At 37.8% G+C, this 23,508-nt stretch overlaps 1 protein-coding gene across 3 annotated transcripts in view; it reads left to right on the forward strand.

Moving 5' to 3' along the window:
• Window positions 1–23,508, forward strand: part of SPSB4 (splA/ryanodine receptor domain and SOCS box containing 4) — a 186,003-nt gene that overhangs the window by 37,874 nt on the left and 124,621 nt on the right. For 2 of the 3 annotated variants that reach the window (XM_087738448.1, XM_087738449.1), the window contains exons 2-3: window positions 4,602–4,681; window positions 6,998–7,133. The gene's annotated coding sequence lies outside the window, so the exon portion shown is untranslated. Of the gene's footprint in view, window positions 1–4,601; window positions 4,682–6,997; window positions 7,134–19,875; window positions 20,015–23,508 lie in introns of those variants that run through there. The other variant, XM_087738453.1, reaches the window with a different exon arrangement.

Here is a 23,508-nt window from a genome sequence, read left to right on the forward strand (position 1 = left end):
GTCATAGCTTGTTTTGTTCTGTTCTTTTTCTTTGGCCACCTAATTACAATTTGCCTGCAGAAAGGAACTGGATGATCTATGATGAGCGCTGTGCCTTTGGCAGATGGGCATTGCTGTCGTACTCTTGGACTTTCATTTGCATGTTTCTTCCATCTCTGTATTTGCAGAGGAAGATTCTTAGAATACATGAAAGTTTCAATTAATTATTGCATAGCAAAGCATTTTAAAGACATACTTAGGATTTTTACCATTTGGTCAACACTTAGCTGTTTTTTTAAATTAGGTTAGCCACTGCGGTGCATACTGGGATTGTACTCAGACCCTCTCCTTTAACAGGCACTACATTCCAGTAACCCTTGCTTCTCAGTTGTGTATGCCTTAACCTGGTTATTGGAAAGAGGATGGAGCATTCCCATCTGTGTAAAAAAAAAAAATTCTTTGTGCATACTCATGATGGGTGGTGTGAATTTCTCTAAGTAGTGTCAGGACCAGCATCTTCCTCTTTAGAGTGTGTGTAACTCCAGTGCTACTGATGTACTTGACATGTAGACTCTCACAGTGTTAATGCTGTCGGTGGTATGTGCTCTCTGGGGCTGCTCTGAGGAATTCTGATGTCAGCTTGATGCTATCCTGCACACTATCAAAACTTGCACTTATCTCTCTGTAATGTTGTGGGGGTTTTTTGTTTTTTTTTTTTTTTTACATAAGAAACTTATTGTTTGCAGCCAATCTTACTGTAGAAATCCACTGTATATTGAACAGAAAAGGATGAAGCTGCCATGGAATTGTGTTGAACCTAAATGTTAGATGTGATTAAAATTGCTGATGTGGCTATAGGAGAATGTTAGTTGAGGGAAGACAGGGATTACTGTACTATCAGTTTATGATACTTAGATCATACATGCACATGTCTTAGACCTGTTAAGTTACTTATGAAAAACAACCCAGATGTATATTCATGGGTATTAATAATTTCCTTATTGTGATGTTACGAAAAGAATTTCATCAAATACAAGGCTGTTAATTAGCACTGCTTTGCCAGGCAGCAAAAGACAGACCAAGTTTAAGTGACTTGCTGAACAAGAGTATACTTACGCACATCTGTAAATGGCTTAAAGAACTAGATGAACAAGTGCAAATATAAGAGATGTAATCAACTTTAAAATAAAAAGCAAAAATCTCCCAGATTGGAATGAAATAAAGTAGAACCTACATTTGAATGCTTTTGACTACGCACCCATATGAATAATCACAATGTGAAGATGAACTTGCAAACCTTGATCAAGTCTGGAATATTTCTGAGACAGGTGAGCAGAGAAAGGGAGGAGAGCGGGCAGTGAGGACATCCCCAGGCAGTCCAAAATGAAGTTCTGTGTGGCAGCTTTCTACCTGGGGGCTTCCAAAATTCCCAGCGCAATGAGCATTTTTTCCTCTCCAAGCCACAGCTGTTACAGTGAAGCCGAGCCTTTCACAACAAAAACGGTCTCTGAACTGAAACAATACATGCTGCTTGTTTGTAGGATGGCAACAGTGTGCAACAGGAGGGGAGGAAAGGATGAAATGAACCTTGACTGTAGTGATCAATGTTAGAATTCAACTTAAAGGAAAGTAAACATCTTAAAGTTTTAGTGTAATTATGGATTTAGGACAAGCTTATTTTAGGAATGGTTTTATTTTTATCTTGAATTCAGTGGTGAGAAGTTTAAGGTCTCTTATTTGTACCAATTTCCTTTTGTTTCCCTTTGTACCCTTTGTATCTGTTAAACCTTGTAAGTTCATAATCTGTTGTGCCTTTACATCTCTCTGAACACAAATGGTGTTTCTGATGTTTTTAACACCCTGAAAGAATTTATAAACTCTGCCCCCACTGTTGATACTAATGTGTCTGACTGACCATGGTTTGTTTTGGGCTGTGTCCTTTGAGTGGCTGGTTACAGTAGCGCTGATGTAGGGGGGGCTGACACACCAGTTTCAGTTGCAGGATTTAAGAAATAATTGGTTTAAAGATTAATTTTCTTTGAAGTTAACAATAAAATGGGCTGGCAAGTGCAGTGCTTCTATGCTTGTGCCTATAAATAGCACAAATTTTCTTTTTAAACTTTGATAAAGGCTTGAACCAGTTGAAATGCCTGCTTTATCATGCTCCAGCCACTAGCAATGAAATGGCTTTAATAGTTAAGTAACTGTTTTTATTAGACTCTGGTAGGCTTTAAAAGATGTTCCTGGAGTGCTGTTGACTTGCTCTTTATTGGTTAGCTGAGAGAAAAAGCTTTTATTCTTTTCCAGCAGGACCCTGAGGGTGTCATTCAACACCCTGGGGCAAGATGCTGGGCCGAACTCGGCAACAGGAGGCAGTGATAAATCTGGATTTGAGGGAAATGTAGCAGGTTAGATGTCAGCTGCGCTCTCAATTTGTTAAGTTCCAGTTTTTACACATCCAAAACATAATCATCAGGTGCCATTTCCTACTGATTACCCTGAAAATACATTTATTCACACAAAGTCATTTCTGTTGGTGCTTTGAGCTGGACTAACTTTTGCGTGAAAGATGATTCTGATAAGTTGTTTTCTTGCCCTACATCAAGGACAACTTTGTCACTTTCAAAGAAATATTTTGAAGAAATAATGAACAATAGGAAAATTTGTACCATGAGACATTAGGTCTTATGTGAAAGTAGGACTTGAAGTGAGAGTTACTGTCCTATGATCCTAATGCTGCTAACTTGTTTTAGGCGATACTGTTTAGAACAACTAGGTGTATCCATTGAAAGGTTTCTTTTACATAGAAAATAAGTTAGGTTAGTGAATGCTTGCAGAAACTAGATTTTGCAGAAGTATAGGTATCAAATGAATTATTTGTACCATAGAAATGCAATCATATGTAAGCTACCTGCACAAAATGCATAAGCTTGATGCATTACTCCATGATCCAAGAAAAATTAATGCAATTTTAGAATTTAAATTTTAGAATTTAAGTTTTTCCATCCAAATTGCAGAGTAATATTTGGAGTTTTTATAATTTAATCTCTAAAAGTCTAAAGTAGCAAAAAGACAATTGTTCAGTGAGGATAATTTACATGTCTTTAAAACATTTTCTTAAAAATAAAAATATCTGTAAAATACATTTACAGTTAAAAGACTACTTCCCACTGATTTTGCTGAAAATACTAAAGGAAAAGTATCATCTTTTACCTAAGATCTGGCAGAGGAAATACCATCTGAAAAGAGGTGGCTTTTTTTTTTATAGAAAGCTTTACACGTATGAATCTAGGTTATAATAAAGTAACTACAGTATCTGCTGTCAAACTTGTATTCTAGGCTATTAAACAGTTCAGAACTGAAATCTGTATGTGTGTTTTTCTGAGTTTTCACTTTTTTTTCTGTTATTGCTTTCAGCAACTACTGTTGTCAGCTGGGCACTCATGATATTTTTCTTTTTGCACAGAAGTGTTGATGGGTTGTGAACACTGCTTTAGGGTTAATTTTCTGAAGTGATGTTTTGAAGTGTAGTTATTTTTGTAAGTAATTCACTAGTCAGAGTAAAGCAGACAAACTAACAAAATGTGAAATATTAGGGCTGCTGGGGATGGATTGAAGGCTAAATATAATTAAATTGAAACAACAGGATGAATGATGTCAGGCTCAAAATAGAACTCACATAATTTACAGTCCAATTTGATGCACTTAGTCTTTCTTACTCTAGCAGGTCTAGGACATTGAGCAATGGACATTTAGTGTTTTAAATATTACTAGAAAGAGGCGTTTAGTAACAGAATTCATTGTTTAATGTAAAGGATACAGGTTGATATAGAGGCTAAATAATGTGAAGCTCTACTTGCTAAACATAAAAAAGAATATATATATATATATATATATCCAAAGACATAGGTGGAAATAGATTGTCACTTTCAGTAAAAATGTCTTTGGGATGAGATCATGGAAGCAGAATCCTGATTTCCAATTGCAGTTTTCCCCAAAACACTTTCTAATCCTCAAATCATAAATCCTAGTGGCATGGTGGGACATGTTCTTCTAAAGCAAAGCATCTGTGTGTGACTCCTCTAGGCTTTCATCAGATTCTGGCTGCTCCACTCCATTCTTAGCTGTTTTCTCAGCCCTGGCTGCCTGCCTGTACTTAGGGGATATCTTTGTAGAGGAGACAGTAGAGAACATAGTACCTGGATCCAGTTATTCTCTATCAATCAAACATGTGAGAAGAGATGGAGAATACTCATTGTTTTGCTCATTCACACATGAGGACAGCTCTTCTCATTCAATCCCTCTTCTGTCCTCCTCACAGAGGTGCATTCTTGTGTCCTGGACGGGCCATTTTACTGCTAGACAGCCACAAAAATTGAGCCCCAGTAATGGAGCCTCATGTGAGCTGCACACCCTCCATGCCTGAACTGGAGAGAAGAGTATTCAGTAGTGCCCAAGTTGCTACGCCTGAGAAGACTTTGATATCTTTTCTCTCAGAAGTCATCCCACTTTCATTTCACTAATGTGTATATATTAGAATGTATCATGTGCTTGTGTAAGCACAGTTTGTAATGCACATGGGATATTTTATAATGACTCCTTTTTTTTCAATTTCCTTCCAGGTACCTGCTGACTTTCTTCTAATACTGAAATTAGGCAAATTTTGAAGGCAAAACCCAGTTTCTTCTGCCTTGAGTATGAGGTAGGATACTGACTGTTTATAAGATGTACCAGTGTTGCAGTGTAAATCACGGGTGATCACAGTAGCCCTAAACTGGCTATGTAGGTACTGGATGGAGCCTAATTGCATTTGCACAGGTATTTGCTCTTCCTACTCTGACAGGGTGTTTGTACACTGTACTGTGGCTGCATATCCTTGTGTTGAAAGGGTGACATACCTAGCATTTCTTCACTGTGCCAGCTTCAGCTTTCTGAAAGCCCATTTCTCTCTGGTCTCTTCCCCCTCTAGTCTGATCCTTTTCTAGCTGTGACAGCAGCACAGAGGGCTGCTGATCCCCAGAAACTAAGTTCATTGATATTTACCATGGTGGATTGACTTTTGCTAAGCTGTATGAGGAATTCAGGATCATCTCTAATTACCCAAAGGACATGTACCTATGTATTAAAGGTGACAAGTATAAATTATCTATACATAAATATGAAACCTTCTGCCAACTCAGACCACCATTGCAAATAGTGAGAAATCTGATAGTTTTTATATATATAAAAAGTAATATATAATCATTGTGTTTTATGGACATTTGTATATATGTATTTGCATATACACATTTGTAATTTTGCTTCTTGTTGTAGAATTGCTAGAAAAATAGTTGATAAGCTCTTTTAAAAAAGAAAATGGCTGAAGAAAACTCTAGACAGTTGGAAAGATTGTTTGGCTCTCAGCTAGAATAAACATGTCAAGTTAAACATCTTAATCTAGGCAATTTAGTTCAGCTCTGCCATTTTTGCCTTAGGCAGTGATTGGAAAACTGTGGTTTATGTCACAACCAACCAGCTAAGCTGCCTAATTTTGATCTTGAAATTTCCATAATCAACATATTTTGCTTTGTTTTGTCCTTGAAATTGAAACCTCTTTACTCTGACTGGTTTAGCTAATTAATATTTTCCACTCTTCCAAAATGTTTATACTTACCATGAAGTAAGGAGGAATTGGCCCTTCCGTAAGGCAAATGTAATTTACAGTGAACTCTGAGATATTTTTACAAATGCTGCAGTTTTTATTCATGGTTCCTCTTCTCGATTGAAGATGTTTCCTGGAAATCTCTCCTGTTTTATTAAGCAGTCACACACTTCTAGGAAAAACAGTATGCCATTTCTTATGAGGTGCCAGGCTTTTCACTGTAAAAGGATGAGAGACAACAGGCATAAATTGAAACAAAACAGGTTCAGATTGGATAAAATCCTTTTCTTTTTTTTTTTTTTTTTTAAATATATAGGGACAGTGAGGCAGTGGAACATGTTGCTTACAGGGATTATGCAGTCTCCATCCTTTGAGGGTTTCAAGACTCGACTGTATAAACCTTGGGCAACCTGATCTGACCTCGTAGGTGACCCTGCTTTGAGTAGGAGTTTGGACCAGAGACTTCCTGAGGTCCCTCAGGTCTCTTCCAGGGTGATTATTGTGACAAGTCACCCAATTGCTCTGACAAATATGCAAAACCAGCCTTTTTTATATGCAAGGAATATGTGTGTATGTTAGGTATGAAACACTGGGTCTGAAAATCAAAATCTCTGAAAACAAAGCTGTGCCTGAGACACTTCAGTAGAATGAGCAGTTAAAATTGTTCCTATTTTATAAATACGTCTAGCAGGCACTTTATTTCCTCTACTACTATCCATTCTTGGGAGCTTTTCTGCCTTTTCCTGCCTTAAAAGACCAGTTGTCTTCATCCTTTCTTGCTTGCTTAATCAGATGTGGAAGCACCTGTCTCAGAATTGGTTGCTATTTGACAGCACATTACAACTTAAGGCTCCTTTTTCATTGTATGAATATGTTAAAATATATATTCAGGGATATGCCTGAGAAATTACATTTATGCCTTGAAGCTGTTTCTGTTTTGTTTTTTTGTTTTGTTTTTTTTTTTTCTGTGAATGTCTGTAAAGGCCTGTTTGAGGTAAAAGAATGCAGAATTTTAATAAAAGGGAGATTTGACAATTTGTAGAATGCACTGCAACATTTGATATAGGACCTACTGAGGCATGCATTTATATGCACTCTTAAAGAATGTCCTTTAGTCTCATTTTGGGTTAAACATGCTGAATGAGGATGGATTTCAGTGTGTACAGACCACTTATCCTGCCATACAATGGCTATATCACACATATAACCACTAAATGCTTTGGGGCTTCTGTTAGTGTTAATTGGTGGAAGGCAACAGCAAAAGTACAACCAAGAATCATCTCGTGTGTTGGGTGGTATCCTGCAGGGCAGAACTGCTGCTGTCTTCAAGCAGCATTTTTCTCCCCTTGCTTTCTTATTTCTTCTCTCCTTCACCAGGTCTCTGGCGCAGATCTGCTAACCTGCTGCTTCTGGCATGAGAGGGTCTAGAACAAGAGAGAGGCAGTAGTATCATGCTGCAGATACACATGGTGCGGACACCAACATATGGTAGTGTGAAGTGGGGACCAAAAAAGTGAGTCTCAATGTGTGAAAGCTAATAAATCGCATACATTAGTTGGGGCTGTGAGTGGACACCAAAATGTTAAAAGGGGAGGAAAGGGAAGTGTTCCTGGTAAAATGTTATATTACATTCATAGCTGCACGTAATTGCTTAGCATTATAAATGCAGACGGAGACAGTATTTCAAGTTTTTATACTTTGGACACATTTTACTTTCCACACAGGCCAGCTGATAACAAACCAGTACCCTGTTTGCCTCCATTAGTGAACTGTGCAACCAGTAAGGAAAGAATTACCAAACTCAAAGAGAAGGATGACAGATGTAATTGCCTGGTAGGATGATTACAGAACAGGAAAGGAAGCAAAGTGAAACTGAAGAAAGAGTATCTCTTTACTAGGAAGGATGTGGTCTTACTAGTGTAGAAAGGTTTATTTCTAAGTCTCAAAGCTTAGCACTTCTTGGCTTGCTTGGAAAAGAATCCTGCTCTATTCATACAGACTTTTTTTCCCCCCCCCCTCTTAACTAGAGCTCTGTTCAATCCTTTTTGTCTGTTGGTCAGATGACTTTCTCTTCCTCAAATTATTTTGCTTTTTAATGCAATTGCTGTATTACTTCTTTTTGAAGTCTGGCTTGTGATTTAAGTTGCACAGAGAAAGTTCAGAGAGATTTCACTGAGCTTTAAACTTCAACTGGCAAGAAAAAAATGTGTAGACGTACCATTTCATCCCTCGTGATGTAATCAAGTGGCAGAGTTTTAAATAAATTGATTCTTACCTTCTTTTTAAAATTTCATTTAAAAAAACCCAAATCCACCTATTCCCCATCTTGTTCTAGGATCTTTTGGAAAAGTGAGATAGATAATAACGTTAGAAGAGAGTAAACTTAATCTGCAGCTTTCTCAGCTTTCACTCTTAGATGCAGGGATATAGAGTCTTTAGCTAATGAAAACATACGTATATACACACACACACTATTTTTTAAAATTTGTTTTTCTGGAAGGACAGCATCAAAATGAAATTCATGTTGTGAACAGACTTCTCTTTACCTAGCTTATTGCTATTGCTTTTATTTACCAAAGGAAAGAACTAAAATAAATTGCAGTTTACTTATCAGTAAGGTTTGTTTGAAGGGCTTTATGTGGCTGATGTTTTGGCATTGCATGTCTCTGATCATCATTTAACATCAAGTTCCTACTAACCCTTTGTTTAGTTGTCCTGATTGTGCTGCTACTGGGACAGTTAAGCTAAGGAGGGTTGAAAAAAACCTGTTTTAAACTTTCCTATAGGGAAAACCAGTGCATTTGGTAGTAGAAAAGGCGGGAGGGGCAGGCACAGAACAGAGAGTGGTGTTTACAGGTCCTGAGTTTGGTTGTTTGCAGTGCATGCTTGGCAATTTACTAGTCCACTAAAAACAAACAAAAAAGCCTGAAAACAACAAATTCTCCAGCAGCCAACACAAAACCAAGTATCCAAACAAGAAATGATGAACTGAAAACAAAATCACGTTTCTTAGTGCTTGTTTGACCCAGAGCAGTTGCAGTGGTAATGGGAAGGCTCCGTGGAGGCTTGGCCTCTGACTTGCATGAATGTCAGGCTGCACAGGGAGTAATATTGGAGGAAACCTGTCTTCCTTTCCGTCTCAAAAATCCCTTGTTTAACTTTACGCTAGAGTTACTTATTTAGATATATATAATCTCAAACTTCTTGAGTTTCATCCCAAAAAAGGAAATCTAGTTTTCATGTTGCTCCAAACAGTGTTGGGATTCCCAGGTAGAGCCCCTTGTGTGAGCTATATATGCTTTGAGTTATTTATTCTTCTATGAAATAAACCTTTGATTTATACTGATTGAAGAAAATCCCGCCTCTCCTCTCATGCGCATCTGTAAGGATATTCTGAATTCTCTGTAATGGCTGAGCAGACTCAGACCCACATGGCTCAGTCATGTTGCTCAAATCCAGTATAGAAAAACCTTGTTAGCCAGCAAAATGAAATCTGAAACCTGTACATGCAGTTGTACAACAATGTTTTGGTTGGGTTTTTTCCTTTTTTTTCTTTTTTCTTTTTTCTTTTTTCTTTTTTCTTTTTTCTTTTTTCTCTTTTCTTTTTTCTTTTTTCTTTTCCTTTTTCCTTTTTTCCTTTTTTTCTTTTTTCTTTTTCCTTTTTTTCTTTTTTCTTTTTTTTTCTCTTTTTTTCTTTTTTTCTTTTTTTTTCTTTTTTTCTTTTTTTTTCTTTTTTTTTTCTCAGGGAGAGAGACGGGCACAACTGCTGTGACATGAATTGTTTTGGCCCGTTCCCATGTTGACCCTTTATGCTGCACTAATTGATCTGCTCTCACAGCAGAGTAATTATTCCCAAATGAAAATTTACTTCTGTTTTCCCAGAATAAAGTGCCTTTTCCCAGAACAAAGTGCTCACATGAATGGTTGGGGGAGGGAGGCTATCACCTGATTGCTGAACTGCATTGGAATAGGCAACCTCCAGCATACATAGGTGCTTCCTATCTGCTGGTTCTGTAGCAGCCCCCGAGTCCATGCAGCTACAGTGGATTGCTAATGCTATACATAAAGATCTTCAACCTGTGAGTTTAAGGAACCAGCTCTGAAGAAAGCAAGTATTCAAAGGTCTTAGAGCTCTATTGAAAACATTAACCATAGCACACCATAAATGAATTTAAAATAATGCAATATCAAAAGTATGGAAAGGAAATGTATACATTGGACAAAACAAAGTTCAGATCCCTATATTTCTAAAAATACATGAGCTGTTACTCATATATAGCCATATTTGACATCTTTGCATCTTTGAACTTGGATGGGATTGATTCTTATATTGCAAAGGTGTGAAGGCCTCACTAGTATAGAATTGTATTAATAGAAATACAGAAAGCAGCTGAATCTAAACTGTCTTCCTTTGTCTGGGAAGAGTAGAGAATCTAGTTCTTCAAACTAATGTTGTTCCCTGTGAATACCTGGGCATGTCAGATCCTGGACCTTGCGCTTAGTTGTAGTTTACAGGGTGACCATCACGCTGTGCCTTCTGTTTTTCGGTTGTGAGCCCTTCTCTTGATTCTTCTTTCATGATCCTTTTTTTTTTTTTTCCTTTCTTATGCTAAAAGATTTATTTTTTTTAAAGTCTTTAACTTAAAAGAACATCACAGAGAGTAAATTATTTTAAGGGCGGACGAAGAGGTCTACAAAAGTCATATGACTGCTACATCAGCCCTGCCTTTATATGTGATTACTATTTGGCCTTGGGGGAAAGATCAGCCCTTCTAATCTGCATTTGCAAAGCACCTCCGGGGTCTTAATGTGTGGCTGGAACTCCTAAATAATACTAGGTCTGGGCTGCTTATACCAAGCTCCTGTGCCTGGTGGGGGGATTGATATACAGCATTTGTGCTTTGACTGCTTGTGGGAGAACATTCTCTGTGCTCGCGTTTAACTTGTCAGTAGTGATCAGACGTCTCGTGGGATCTGAGCCACACCGTCCATATTTCTGTCACTACTGTGAATGTAACTACATAGAAGTGTGAAGAAAAAAAAATCTAGGGGTGTTTGATTTGATGATGGCTTGATGAAAACTGATTAAAAAACAACTGATGCTGGGTTTTTGTTGTAAACTTCTGTGAAGTGCCCACGATGTCATTTGGGAAACAGAATGCAATGCTGAGTGTGCCTAAAAAAACCCACAAAAAGGAAATGAGCTATTAATTCTAGAAAACAGAGAGAAAAGGACACAAAATAAGACACTTTTTTTCCATGCGGCTTCTTCAAAGTGATTCTTCTTTATGCCATCTGATGTAATTTTGGTGCTGGCTGAGGTGATGTTTCTAGCAAACCACTTCACTCTGTGTTTTTTTTTTCCTCTTTTTCATCTCTGATTGACAGCCCCACCAAGAAATAACAATGAAAAATTCATGAGGTCAATCCCCAAGTGATTCAGAAAGGACTTTCATGGGATTAGATAGAGGCAGTTAAATTTCCTGGGGCACAAGTGTGTTTTGAGGAAAGGGATAAAAGTGTATTATTCTCTGAATAATCCTGGCTGAAATATAAAGGATCCTGGCTGAAATATAAAGGACCACTTTTGGTGAATAATTAGAGAAAATGTCCCAAAACTATCTTTAATTGGTATAGCATAAAACCCAGTATTAACAGAGATGAGAGAAATACTTTTGCTTTGGCTCCAGATAAATGAATGCTGTGTCATCTTTTACTTGCACTGGATTGGAACTCACATTATTGGTTCTCTTTAGTGAGAACGGTGACCCAGTAACTATGATTGAATGAGTCAGAAGAGTACAGAACTATTAACTGAGTGTTAAGGTGCATTTTTATTTTATGGCGTGACTGTTAATTCTTGTATTTTCCTTCGTTTTCTTCCCCTATAGGGAAGGGTGGTTGTTTTGTTTTATTTGGTTTTTAACTGCTGACAAGGAAATATCAAAATGGTATGTATGACTGACATTAATTTGTATTTCTGATCTGAATTGCTAGGAGATAAAAAGCTCTTTGTTCCTATCTGTTGGAAAGCATGCAGAAGCATAGCTACAGAAAAACTAAGCAGCATTCACTTCCTTCATATAACTCACTGTTGTGTGCTGGGAATCAACCATAGGGCTTGAACCAGGAGAAGATAAACATACTTCAGGAAACCAAATATTTTTTTGTGATTATCTGCTGGTACTTTTAGAGGGATTTCCTGAGGAGGGCGGAGGTAATGGAAGTTCAACTCTTGTGATGACATATACCCAGAGAAAATCTAGTTCAAGAGCTATGGAAGTGACCACACAATATTTCTCATGATGCGTGGGAAACTGGTTTGTTTCAGCCTCTTAGGATACTGAGAGAACACCAGCACCAAACCACGTGTGCCCAAGTGGTCTGGCCAGGATCCTTGTGTGCAGCCCACAGGACAAGGGTGCTGGGTGTTGAATCCTCACTATATCTTTTGGGTTTCACTTGGATTGTGGTGATGAGCTGAGTTTTGGACAGGTCTTTTATGTCCTTTAGGTGTCAGCAGCTGTGGCATGAGACTTGCCTCAGTCTTGCTTACTTTGTCCTGCATGCATCTTATGCTGCCCATTTTTTTGTTTCTCTTGTTTGTGGTAACTTTATGGCTGCAGTATGACCTTCTGTTGGGGTAAGAGGAAGAGAAATTACATAGTCTGCCTGATCTTGATGGAAACAACATGCTCTGGTGCTTACGGGTTTGATTGCTGTCTGTCAGGTCATCAGCACATGTCACTGTTCTGACTCCTGTTGTTTCTTCTGGTGCTTTTACACACAGATGTTTCCATTCATGCTTCATTCAGAATGATCTTAATGTCTTTGTGGCAGATCTTTACATTAATGTTTGTTGCTCATTGATGCTATGTTCTGCTTTCTGTGATAAAATTACCATTTTCCTCTCAGATGCAGTCACTGGAAGCAGGCAAATTGTCGATTAATAGTGATTTAATTGGAGTGTTAGCTTAAGAAGGCAATTACCTCTTTGGGCATGATCTCTGTTGTTGGTACCTGTTAGCAAAATTTTATTTGTTATTAGTATCGGGAGCTTTGGAGAAATGTTATTCAAACTCTGTTGTAATGATTTGAGCAACTGACACCTTGTAGTCTTGGGGGTCTATTTGCCCCTTTAGCAGTAAGCTGCCAATGGTGGAAATGCTAGAAGAGTGAAGGAGCATTAGTAACTGTGAAGAATCACTTCACTGCTGACAAGTTCTTTTTCATCTTCCTGCCTTCATTTATCTCGTGTCATATTTCATTTTTTACAGTGTGGATGAGAGCTTTTTAAACAGGAGGTTGAATTTGGTTCTTCAGAATCATTGTGCTTGGATAGTTCGTTACCACAATAGCAGTAAACCCTTCACAAACTGCTTTGCCCAAAGGAAAAACGTAACATTTTTATGGGGAATTCATATGGAAAGTTGGTATTTTAAAAAAAAAAAAATCTGTAGTTTTTATGACAGTTGTTTAAAGTAATTTTGGGCAGTCTAGACATGTTGTGGCAAAGTAATTACCTGAAAGTTAGTGCTTTCTTTGTGTTTTACTTCTGTGCATGTATACATTTACCTGTGTGCTTGTTATGGCTGAAATAGGTTTTGTGTCTTTAAAGTTTTGGTTTTATTAAAGAAACAATGTGTCCCTCTGAAAAAAATATAAATATGCTCTCCTCTTCTAATACCTTGGCATTGCACTTTCTGTATCCATCTACCTCTCAATGAGAATTGTCCCTGCTCTTCAGTGTAGCTATTTTGGTTCTGCTGAGATTGCCTGATTTGAATGAATGATTTATAAATAACACAGAACAAGTTTGCAGTGTTTAACTTGTTTTGGGAAAATGTTGGGGTTATACTGAGAGAAAAAGTTACAAAGTAACTTCCTTGTTACCACTCATGTGGCCCTTAGTTTCCACCATTGCTTGGTTTAATTAGATCTACAGATAACATATACAAAAATCAATCTTTTTCTGATTAGCTCATGATTCCTTAGTGCTCTCAGAATGTTTGGGTTGCTTGTTGCTGTTTCCCCTAAAGTCATTTTCTGCCTTTCAGCTTGTGCTTCAGCTCACTCATTACAGGGACGAGCTGAATACCTTCACCTTTCTTTAAAAGGAGAGGAAGCTGAGGGTATGAGCACTTTGATATTTTGAGCATTAACTCAGCTTTTTCACAGAAAGCCTCTGGAGAGGTGTTGGAAGGACTCTGAGTCTGCGAGGTTCCACAGTTGGGTGGTCTGTGAAACAGCCCACCTAGAGCTTGGGTGAGGTAGGAAAGGAAAGAATGCAATTACGGCCTAATTAGAAATCCAGATTCTCTTCTGCAAAATGTGAAGTTTCCTTTTCTGCCGCAGAAGTGAAACAGACCTTTCAAGCACTTGAAAACAAACTCGCCAGCAAAGAAATGACATAGTCCAAAATAGCCAGTAACCACTGGTTCGATTTTCTGCTCGATTCACATCTGCAATCTCCAACCACTTGCCTATTGGCTACTCTGATGGGAAAATAGACCCAGTCATGACAAATCTCTCCCACAAAACCTCTTTGAGATGGGTATGTTCCAAGAAAAAGGTTCTTTTTCCCCTTTCTCCCCCCCCCCCCCCAAATGAGCATATTCTGACTAAAAGACATTTTTTTGAATATCCCTAACACCTATAACTAATGCCTGCTGAGTACTTTTTTTGCTGGTTTTGCTACACTGCTGAGGAGTGAAATAGCGTGCTCTGAGCAATATGGGAATTGGCCTTTCTAGAGAAAAGGCAGTCACTTATGAACATGATTAATGACAAATCCATGCTGTGATGCTGACTTGGTACTTGCTTTGGGTGGTGTCTAAGGAATTTATTAGTGGGTAGAAACAGTTTGCAGAATGATCAGTTTACTAAATGGGTCTAGCAGAGGTTTTTCTTCAAATTTATTACACATTTTAGGATTGTAGGGATGCATCTCTCTTCAAATGTGTCATTAGATTCCTAGTGGAAATATTTGTCAGATGTTCACAGTCAGATTTCATACTCAATTTAATGTCTACATAAATGTTAACTAAATTTTATTGATTATCTATGTTAATTATACAATCAATAACCTTTTAAAATGTCAATTCCCCAACTGCATGGTTCTCAGATCATTTAGAAGCTATATTGTTGTCCCATTAATTTGAAAATTTTTCCCTTGACTTAGTCATCTCTCTTGAATCTAACCAAGGGAAGCAGCAGTATGGCATGGAGCTGTGTGAATCACGAACATCAAGCAGTATTTGACCTTGGGGTATCTTTCCTTCCCTTGCAATGTCTATTTCACTGTCAAGAGATGAATTATCTATGAGTCCTGTTAGAACCAAGTTGCGGATAATGAATTTCCAGAGCAGAGAATGACTCAATATTTTCCAACGGCTGATATAGGAAAGAGCAAAACAAATGAGAAAGATCTGCTGTAAGGCCCAGTCTCTCAAATCTGAGTCAGATATATCTGGCTTGGGCTTCGATTTCAGTATCCTTTTAAAGCATCTGTTCCTCTGCCAAGCACCATCCAGTTGAGGTTGTTTACGGTAATGCAAGCAGGTTTTGAGCTGGGACCTCTTAACTAAGCCAAGATGGGGAAAGGTTGCAGACTAAACTGGGACAGGGGTTCCACTTATGTGTGTTTCCTTCCCAGAAGATTTTGCAAGAGATAGTGTGGATGAAATTAAGTTAAAACATTTTTTTACATAAACACGGGTATTTTGTCACCATGTTGATGATTGGTATACTCCATACTGGTAACTGACTGGTTTTGGAAAAAAAAAAAAAAAAATTAAACAGCTTAAAATATTTTAAGGTGGTTAACACACAAAGATGAGCAGCATCTGAATGCCACTGGGGCAGGCTGGGAACAGAGTAGGCAGCAATCCCGAGCAATAGTAGAATCATGGGAAACAGGGCTGTACAGGATTTTGCGAGGTCATCTAATCTACACCCCTCCCCAGGGCAGGATTAATTTAATCTTGTGGAGTTTCAGACAAAATAGTGTATAAAATGTTCATTTACACTGCCAGGCAGAATTTCAGTTAGCCCAGATTACTGAACTAGCTGGTGAATATAGCCTGAAGGAACAGGGGAACCTCTGCTCAGAGTACTAGTCTGGGATTTGATACTTGCAAACCTAATTCTGTGATCCATCAAATACTTCTGGTCATTCTTTCTCCTTTTTCAAGGACTGAGCTAGCTGTGAGCACCTCTTAGGTTCACACAGATCAATGGGATCATACAAAGATACTAGTTCTCATTCTTGAAATGAAATTCATGAAATCTCACAGTCAGCTTTGAGGAGCGTTTGATCTTTGTTTTTTCCATGTGTGACACTTTTCCTAAGGCTATCACCAGAAATACATAAAGGCATCTGCTCATCCGTAACACAGCTGAGCCAGCAGGGTGCCTTGCTAGTTAGCACCTGGTAACAAGGACAATGCTCATTTGCATTACTAAGGATAAATGCGAAGAACTGTGTCAGAGTTTTGGGTGGTTTGGGGTGGTTTTGTTTTGAATTCTCTGCACATACTAGCCTGGTTTAACTTCTTTATGTTGCTTTTTCAGCAAAGAAACTAAAACAATATTGAACTATCGACCAGCGTACTTAAACTACTAAGTACCTTTGACTCCTTTTATTGAAGTCTGCTCGGTTTGACCTGAATCTGAGGCTCTTCTGTGCTAATTCAAGTTACTTTTAATGAATACATTTTATTTCTCCTGTATTCACTTTTTTTAGCTTCTTGCTGTTAAAATGTGTTTATATATGTGCTATGTCTGACCCTCTAAAAAAAGCTCCTTTTAGAGAGTTTCAGAGCTGACAGTACAGTATGAAACTGTTACCTATAGTATGGCTTAATCACATTTTTCCCTTTTCTTTTTAATCAGCTGTTATGGGTTCTGCCAGACGGTCAGCTTAGTGTCACCATTCATCTAGAAATCTGCCTGTGTTGTTCTTTATCCTCTCTTCCTAAATCAGCGTACCCTAATGGAAGAGCTCCTCTTCTATTTCATATTTATGTAATGGTCGTCCTTTAGAGGTCTTTCATTTTCCAGCATTGTTGTCTGTCTTAAAAACAAACAGAAAAACCCTACCAGTGTTGGTGATGGCCCATTAAGCAATATGAACACCAGTAAATTCAGCATATGCCAGCGGTTTGCTGCAGTTATTCCTCATTCTAATTATATCAGAGCTTGCCAGCCTAGTCAATACATTACAGAAACTCTTCCTGTTACTCACTAGTGCTGATTCTTTTCTCTCAAGCTGAATTTAGCTAGGTTCTTGAGTCTTCTCTCCTTTCATCCTTTTTAAACAGGCACCATAAGGTGCATTAGTGAATGGCTTGCTTTACCACTTCCATTGTTAATGAGCACAGGGCAGATCGGGGTGGGTCCCCTAAAAGCTCAGTGGTGAATTGATTGATTTCAGTCCCCTTCGAAAGAGACTATTTTGTAACTATGCTAAGTGAGGCATCTCATTCTGACAAATTCATGTAAGCATAGTGCAGTTCATGCAAGAGACACATTCTCAGCTTGGTATAGACTGGTATTGGCAGTAATATTAGTAGGTTCATTTGAAGTAATTTAGATTCTGCTCCTATATACAACTCCCTTTGAGTGAACAGATTTGCAGTGGACAGACAAGGATTATGTGTTGCAGCAGTAGTTAATGTGGTCCCCTGGGTTTTAAGAAAATATCCATGGACGATGGGTATTGTTGGTTTGTTTCGGTTTGGTTTTGGGTTTGTTGGTTGGTTGGTTGTTGTTTGTTTTGTTTTGTTTTGTTTTTTACAGAAGTCATTACTTACGAGCAACACATTTAGGTACTCTATAATATACCTCCAGTCCCCCGCGAAAAAAAACCAAAACAAAACCCCAAAACCAACCTACAACAACAAAACACCACTAAAAACAACAAACAAACTAATATTGAGTTTCAAGATATTTTGTAAGCCTACAAAGGGTGGGAAAGGTGGATTGTGATGGGTTTATTTTGTTTGTTTTGGTTTTTTTTTGTTTGTTTTGTTTTGAATCTGTCTAAAAACTGGGATGATGGTAGCACTTTAGTTTTTTAACTATACACCAAAAGCAAATCTTGAAACTTGAAATCAAAGACAGAATTCCCACTGATTTTGATAGCTGCGATTACATTCTAGGAGTTAAGCTAACCAGAGTAAGGTAAGGAAACCTATAGAAAGCACTGTGCAAATCCTAGCTCTCGGTGTGGCTGAGTGAGATGTAAAATATTAAACTTGATTTTTTTTTTTTGTATTGATGAGTGAGACTTCAAGACTAGTTTGTAATAGATGAAGGTTTACTTTTTTCTGTGCTCATAATATCTTTATTTCTTATATTGGCACATTCTTGACAGTTTCTTCAGCTATTTCCCCTTAACTCAGTATTGGCAATTCATATCTCATTTGTTTGCTTGCAAGCCTCAAAAATTTACATACTTTTCTGGAAAACAAAAAAACCCTCCAGGCTAATAAGAGTTTGTGGACCTTAACATTAATTAAAAAACATGATAGAAAATAAAAGTAAAATAAGAAGTCCAACTTGGCTGTTTCTCCCTAAGATCTCAGGGACTTTGTGGCCTGACTCATCATCTTTGAACAATTGAATTTGGTAGTACTGCATCATCCAGAACTTGTCAATGAATCAAAAAATGACAGTTAAGAAAAACAAACAAGCAAAACTCCATAAACTGTTCATTTAATTTGCACTCCATTTTTAAATTTTAAAATTCACTTTTCTAGTGGTAAAGAAATTGGTCAGGAAACTTTTGAGAGCATAGTGGTTCTTGGCGAAAACAGTACTGTGCTCTCTTTCTAATAGACATTGATCCCCAAAAAAGCTAAAACTAATGTAAGCAGTTTTTAGGTTATGAGCAGTGCTCGTGCTCCCTTTACAACACTTTTATTATCAGTGTGTATTGCCACTCCCATGGAAAGCCTCCAGCAATATTCAGATTAGTAAAGAGTTTAATACAGGATGAGCTCTCCTTCCTAGAAGGCAATGTGTTAGCAGTAGAAATTTTACTAGTAGCAAATATTTTGAAAATGTAAATTCATGTAAACACATGGAGCAAGTAAAGAAATGTTATTAAATGGTTTTTTAATGTGCTTTTCTTTTCCATGTGTAGTTTTTCCTGTACAACTTCTGACATTCTTTCACTTTTTTTAAAGCTTTTTTTAAAAGGAGAGCAAATCGAGACTTTTCTCCCTGTCCCCAGATTTCTACCCTAAACGTTTTGATGTGCAGTTCACTATAGGTTAAACCACACTAGCTACCCTTTGTGTGAACTTTCACTGGACTCGGATACAATCAGGAGGAACAATTACATTCCTGTAAACTACAAATTAATTCTTATTGATTACTCTAGTTTGAGCGCCCCTAAGGATTTACAGTCTTATCCTACAGACAGTTATATCCATGTATATCTTCACCTTCTGTGAGAATTCATTTTGTCCTGTGGCTGGTAACAAGAATGATGCTCCTCACCAGCTGCAGCAGTGGCCCCTGTGGCTTCATTTTATCTATATGTATATTTTATCTATATATTTAGCAGAGTGTAGGTTCTGCTCTCTGAACTGGCAAAGGAAGCAGGGGAGGAAAGGGTTAAGAAATGAGCTTTAATCAGGCCACACACAAGCTGTAGGCAATCACACCTCCCTGTTAGCCTGATCCAGATAGTGGAGAGACAGGGAGAGGTGTCAGCCTCCTGCCAGGGTTAAACCACAAAATCCTCCCACGCTCTTGTTGACATGCTTCAAAGGTGGCTGAGACGCCCAAGCCAAGAAAACACAGAGGAGAGACAACCTGCAGACCTAGACCGGGCAAGTTAGAGGAAACTCAAGAAGAAGCTAAGGCTAGGCTTATTTAGATTAAGAGCTGTGGAGCAGAATAAGGTGTTTCCACAGAATAAGGTGTTTCAGGTGTACTGAGGCAGAGCTTGTTAGTTGGTATTTCTTTATTAGGTTCTTTCCACGGTTCTAATATTGCAAGGTGATAAAGTGGCAAAAATGTAACCATCTGTGTTAAAGCAAATCATCTTAATTACTCATCCTTTTTTAGCATGATACACCTGCAGATTGCTGCTAGTGGTGCAGTGTGATGAGTTAGCAAATTGGCTGTCCATATGCAGTTATGTTTGGCTGCATGCTGGTCACTGAAGGAATGCTACCATGGACTGCTCATGTGTCATAGGAAAATATATATATTTAATGGAAAGTTTTTCAGAGTTACAGAATTTTGTCTTAATAATATGTAAGGAGATTTTGAATCCCTCACAAGGTTTGCAACTGTTACTTCCCAGAAAGTTTTAGCCGCAGTTCGAGACATGACATATATAAACCAAGGAAAGAAAATAAAGAAATAGGTGACGGGAAGGTAGGAATTCTTGAAGTAAGGAAAAAAAATTTCTTTTTTTGTGTACAAACTCTTTATTTTGTTTTATTGCTAGTCATTTTTGTGACAAGCAGTTTTGTAAGAGGCTCATCAGTAACATCTTGTGCTGCAGGAATTCAGATGCTCAAGATGTTAGTAAGTAATGAAACATAGTGCAGCCTTGCAGCTGAAATCTTACTGGCCGGGTAAATAATTGAGCTGTAAGTAGCTGTGTGTGTTCAGATGCTTTTCCCGGACTGGCCAGGTGGATGGTTTGGTGGATATTAACAGCAGCCTAGCGATCAGATAGGACACGCTGCATAGCTTGTTGCTTGTTTATAATGCTTTTTCTCCATCAAACAAAGTAGTGTCTGTAGTGGTGAATAATGACTTCCAAATGAATCTCACTGGCCAGTTTGTCCAGATGTTTATCTGAAAAAAGGGCGAACACTTCAGTAATTTTTCTGTTACTAAAGCAGAGCATGGACTGGTTCCAGCTGCACCCTGTGGTTTACGCAGTGTTGGGCTGCTTGCAGAATTTTCCATGCAGAAGGAACTCAAAGGAAGCAATGCCTTTTTTTCTTTTTCTAACACCTGTCTTAATAGCCATTTATGCTTAGGAACCACATATTAATTGGAAATAAATGCTAGGGACAAATCTAACTTTAAGATTATTTTCAAAAATACCTTTGCAGACATCGAGAATAAATACAAATTCTCCCTGAAAGAGTTTTAAATCTTCATGTTAAATTACTTGGGAAATCTAATTGCTGTAAATGCATAATTGCAGTTGGCTGTGCAATCTGCAACTGATTGACAGTGCATTTAAAGAGACTTTAAAAGCAGTAATGGCCACATGCGCTTGATGCATGTAAAAGAGGTGTATAATTATGAACGGCTAGTGCGAACACTGGGTTTCTTGCTTTCTGAGAGGACTTGAGGATAAATTTTATGATAAACCTATGATGTTACTATGAATTTTTCCAGTAAATGTTAACAGGAAATACCACAAAATTAAGTAATGTTTGAAATATTAAAACTACTAAGGTGTAAGTCCTTCAATACAAATTTTTATACTCCTAGTGTTTGTACTTAGGTGGTACACGTGTTCTCAGTTTCCTTCTTAATTCCTTTATCTTCATGGGTTGATTGATTGTGTGTCAGATGATGAGTTATGGCATGGGAAACTAATTCTTATGCAGGTTTCTTTCAGAGAAGTCCTACAGAAACTGTTTTGGTTTTGTTTTTGGTTTTTTTTTTTTTTGTTTTTTTTTTTTTAAGGAAATCATTATAATGGAGTTGACATTTAGTAGGAACGTCTTATGAATTTGGAATAAGTGTTGTTCTCTCCTAGACATTTTAAACTTTTCTGAAGAAAATGCATTCATGCAACAGAATTGTAATACATTTTATGGGATAGTTTTGAAGTAATGCATAAAAATGACTCTATTGTACTATTTTATTATTAAACTATTAAGTTCTGGTAGCATACAACCCTCTGGGGTTTTCTACTGAAAAATCAAGAAAATTCAAAATGAACCATATGTGTGATTGATGGTCTGCTTGTCTTTTGAATTCAATTTAGTATCTAATGCCTTTCTTGGCTTTTAGTGAAAGCAGTAGTACAAGAGCATGTTGCTTCAGTCTTAATTTCAATGAATATTAACAGAAAGGAAGGATTATGTAAATATCTATGCAGTTGAGTCCCACTGGAAATTCATTTGTGTAGAATTACTTAGGTAATGTTACTGTATGAAAAATTCAACGGAGGGGGAAAACTAACTTCAGTCCGCAATTGTGCCAACAACACGCTCTTTTTTTTTTTTTTTTTTTTTTTTTTAGCAGCGCATGGTGAACTTAAAAATTGTGGGTATATAGTTACATGACATAATTTATTGATTTAAATATATTTTTAAAGGAATCTTGTAAATCTTTGTTTTTATGCTATAGACTTTTTAATTTGTTTATACGAATGTTGAAAGTTTAGGCTCAGTTCAACTCAGTTCAGCTGAAGGTGATGGAAGTTGTGGGTCTCTTGTAAAGTGCTTCCTTAATGGCCTCTTTTTTTGTATGAAGTAGATATCTTTAAATTATTTAAGAATTCAATTTTAAATGTTTCTTTAAAAAATTGGGAATGATATACTGTGGCACTGGTTGTCTAATCTGGGATGCTATTGATTGTACCCTGATGCTGACAGAACTGTTTTTCTTCCCTTTGTGGCTTTTTCACCTTCAGAACTTGCACAAGGTGCCTCTGATATCCACAGCCACATTCAGTGATACGTAGAATAGATGAATTAAAAATCTCCAAGCAGAGCCAAGTTATAATTAAAAAGAAATGTTTTTTTAATCTGAAGTTTGTAGGTATCCATAGGCAGTCAAACATGTAGAAGTTAAGTTCTCTGAGGTTTGCAATCCAGGTCTGTCTGTGCCGTGGTTTAGAGTCCACAAAGTAGGATCTCTTCTTTTATTATTAAGATACAAAATGAATATAAAAAAATTCCATCACATTTTGCTTAGTCTCAGTTGAACCCAATTTTCCCCTGGCTTCCTCCTCTTCTTTTCTCAAAAAGGACTGCCTCAAACTGGTTCCTAATTTTATAGCAAGACCTTGCATTTCGTGTTACTCGCCACCGTCCTGATTTGAACAATCCCATGAATTTTCTTTTGTTTAAAGAATAAGCAAGGAAGTAAGCAAGCAAATGTTCAAACTTTTTCTTAGCCGGGGAATAGTTAGAGATACTGTTCCCTGAAAAGTCCTCATTTGGATTTCTTAATATGTCAAAAGTGAGGAGGGTTATTTTTAGCATTCCCATGTAGGTGCATGTTCTTTATTTCCATGATTCCTGCCCTGTTAAAGATACTGTTTGAGCAGGTGTTTCACCCATCAAATTGGCTTATGTCTGTCAGGCCATTTCTGTGCCATCGCCATGGTGTCAGCAGCATCTCCTGACTCTAGCTTAGAGTGGCCTCTCCAAAGAGATGGGGAGGCAGGACGCGCTCCTGGACTCGGTGACTGGACTTCTAGCCCTAGAGGAGCGTGGTGCAGAGCTGGACCTGGCCAGGCTCATGTTGGCCCTTGTGAGCTGGCCAAAGGTGCTGCACCTCTGATGCATCCTTGCAGCCCAGCACAGAAATGGGAGCTGCTGCCATCCCTGTCGCTGTAGGTAACCAACCCTGCTGCCCTATTTGAGAACTTTGTCTCATATAGGAAGGTTATGCCACCAGTTAACCTGTGTGCTTAGACCATCTTATTAACTGCTCTTCAAGGCACTAACTCGTTCTGAAGATTTTTTTTAATATATTTTTTTACTGTCTTAGATTTTACAGGAACTTGCAATTCACAGAAATGCCAGGTATGGCATAATATAGAGTACACAGAACTGAAAACCCCCCGACTTCTAATGTTTGTTTTGAGGCTTATGCCAATTACTATATGACATAAATATATGCACTGTTAGCACAGACTGCAAATGCACAACTGAAAATCCCTTATC

This window comes from Nipponia nippon, unplaced genomic scaffold (genome assembly GCF_047370975.1).
Source record: "Nipponia nippon isolate SJK-2023a ecotype South Korea unplaced genomic scaffold, ASM4737097v1 scaffold_7, whole genome shotgun sequence".
In the NCBI taxonomy this organism is placed as follows: Eukaryota; Metazoa; Chordata; class Aves; order Pelecaniformes; family Threskiornithidae; genus Nipponia; species Nipponia nippon.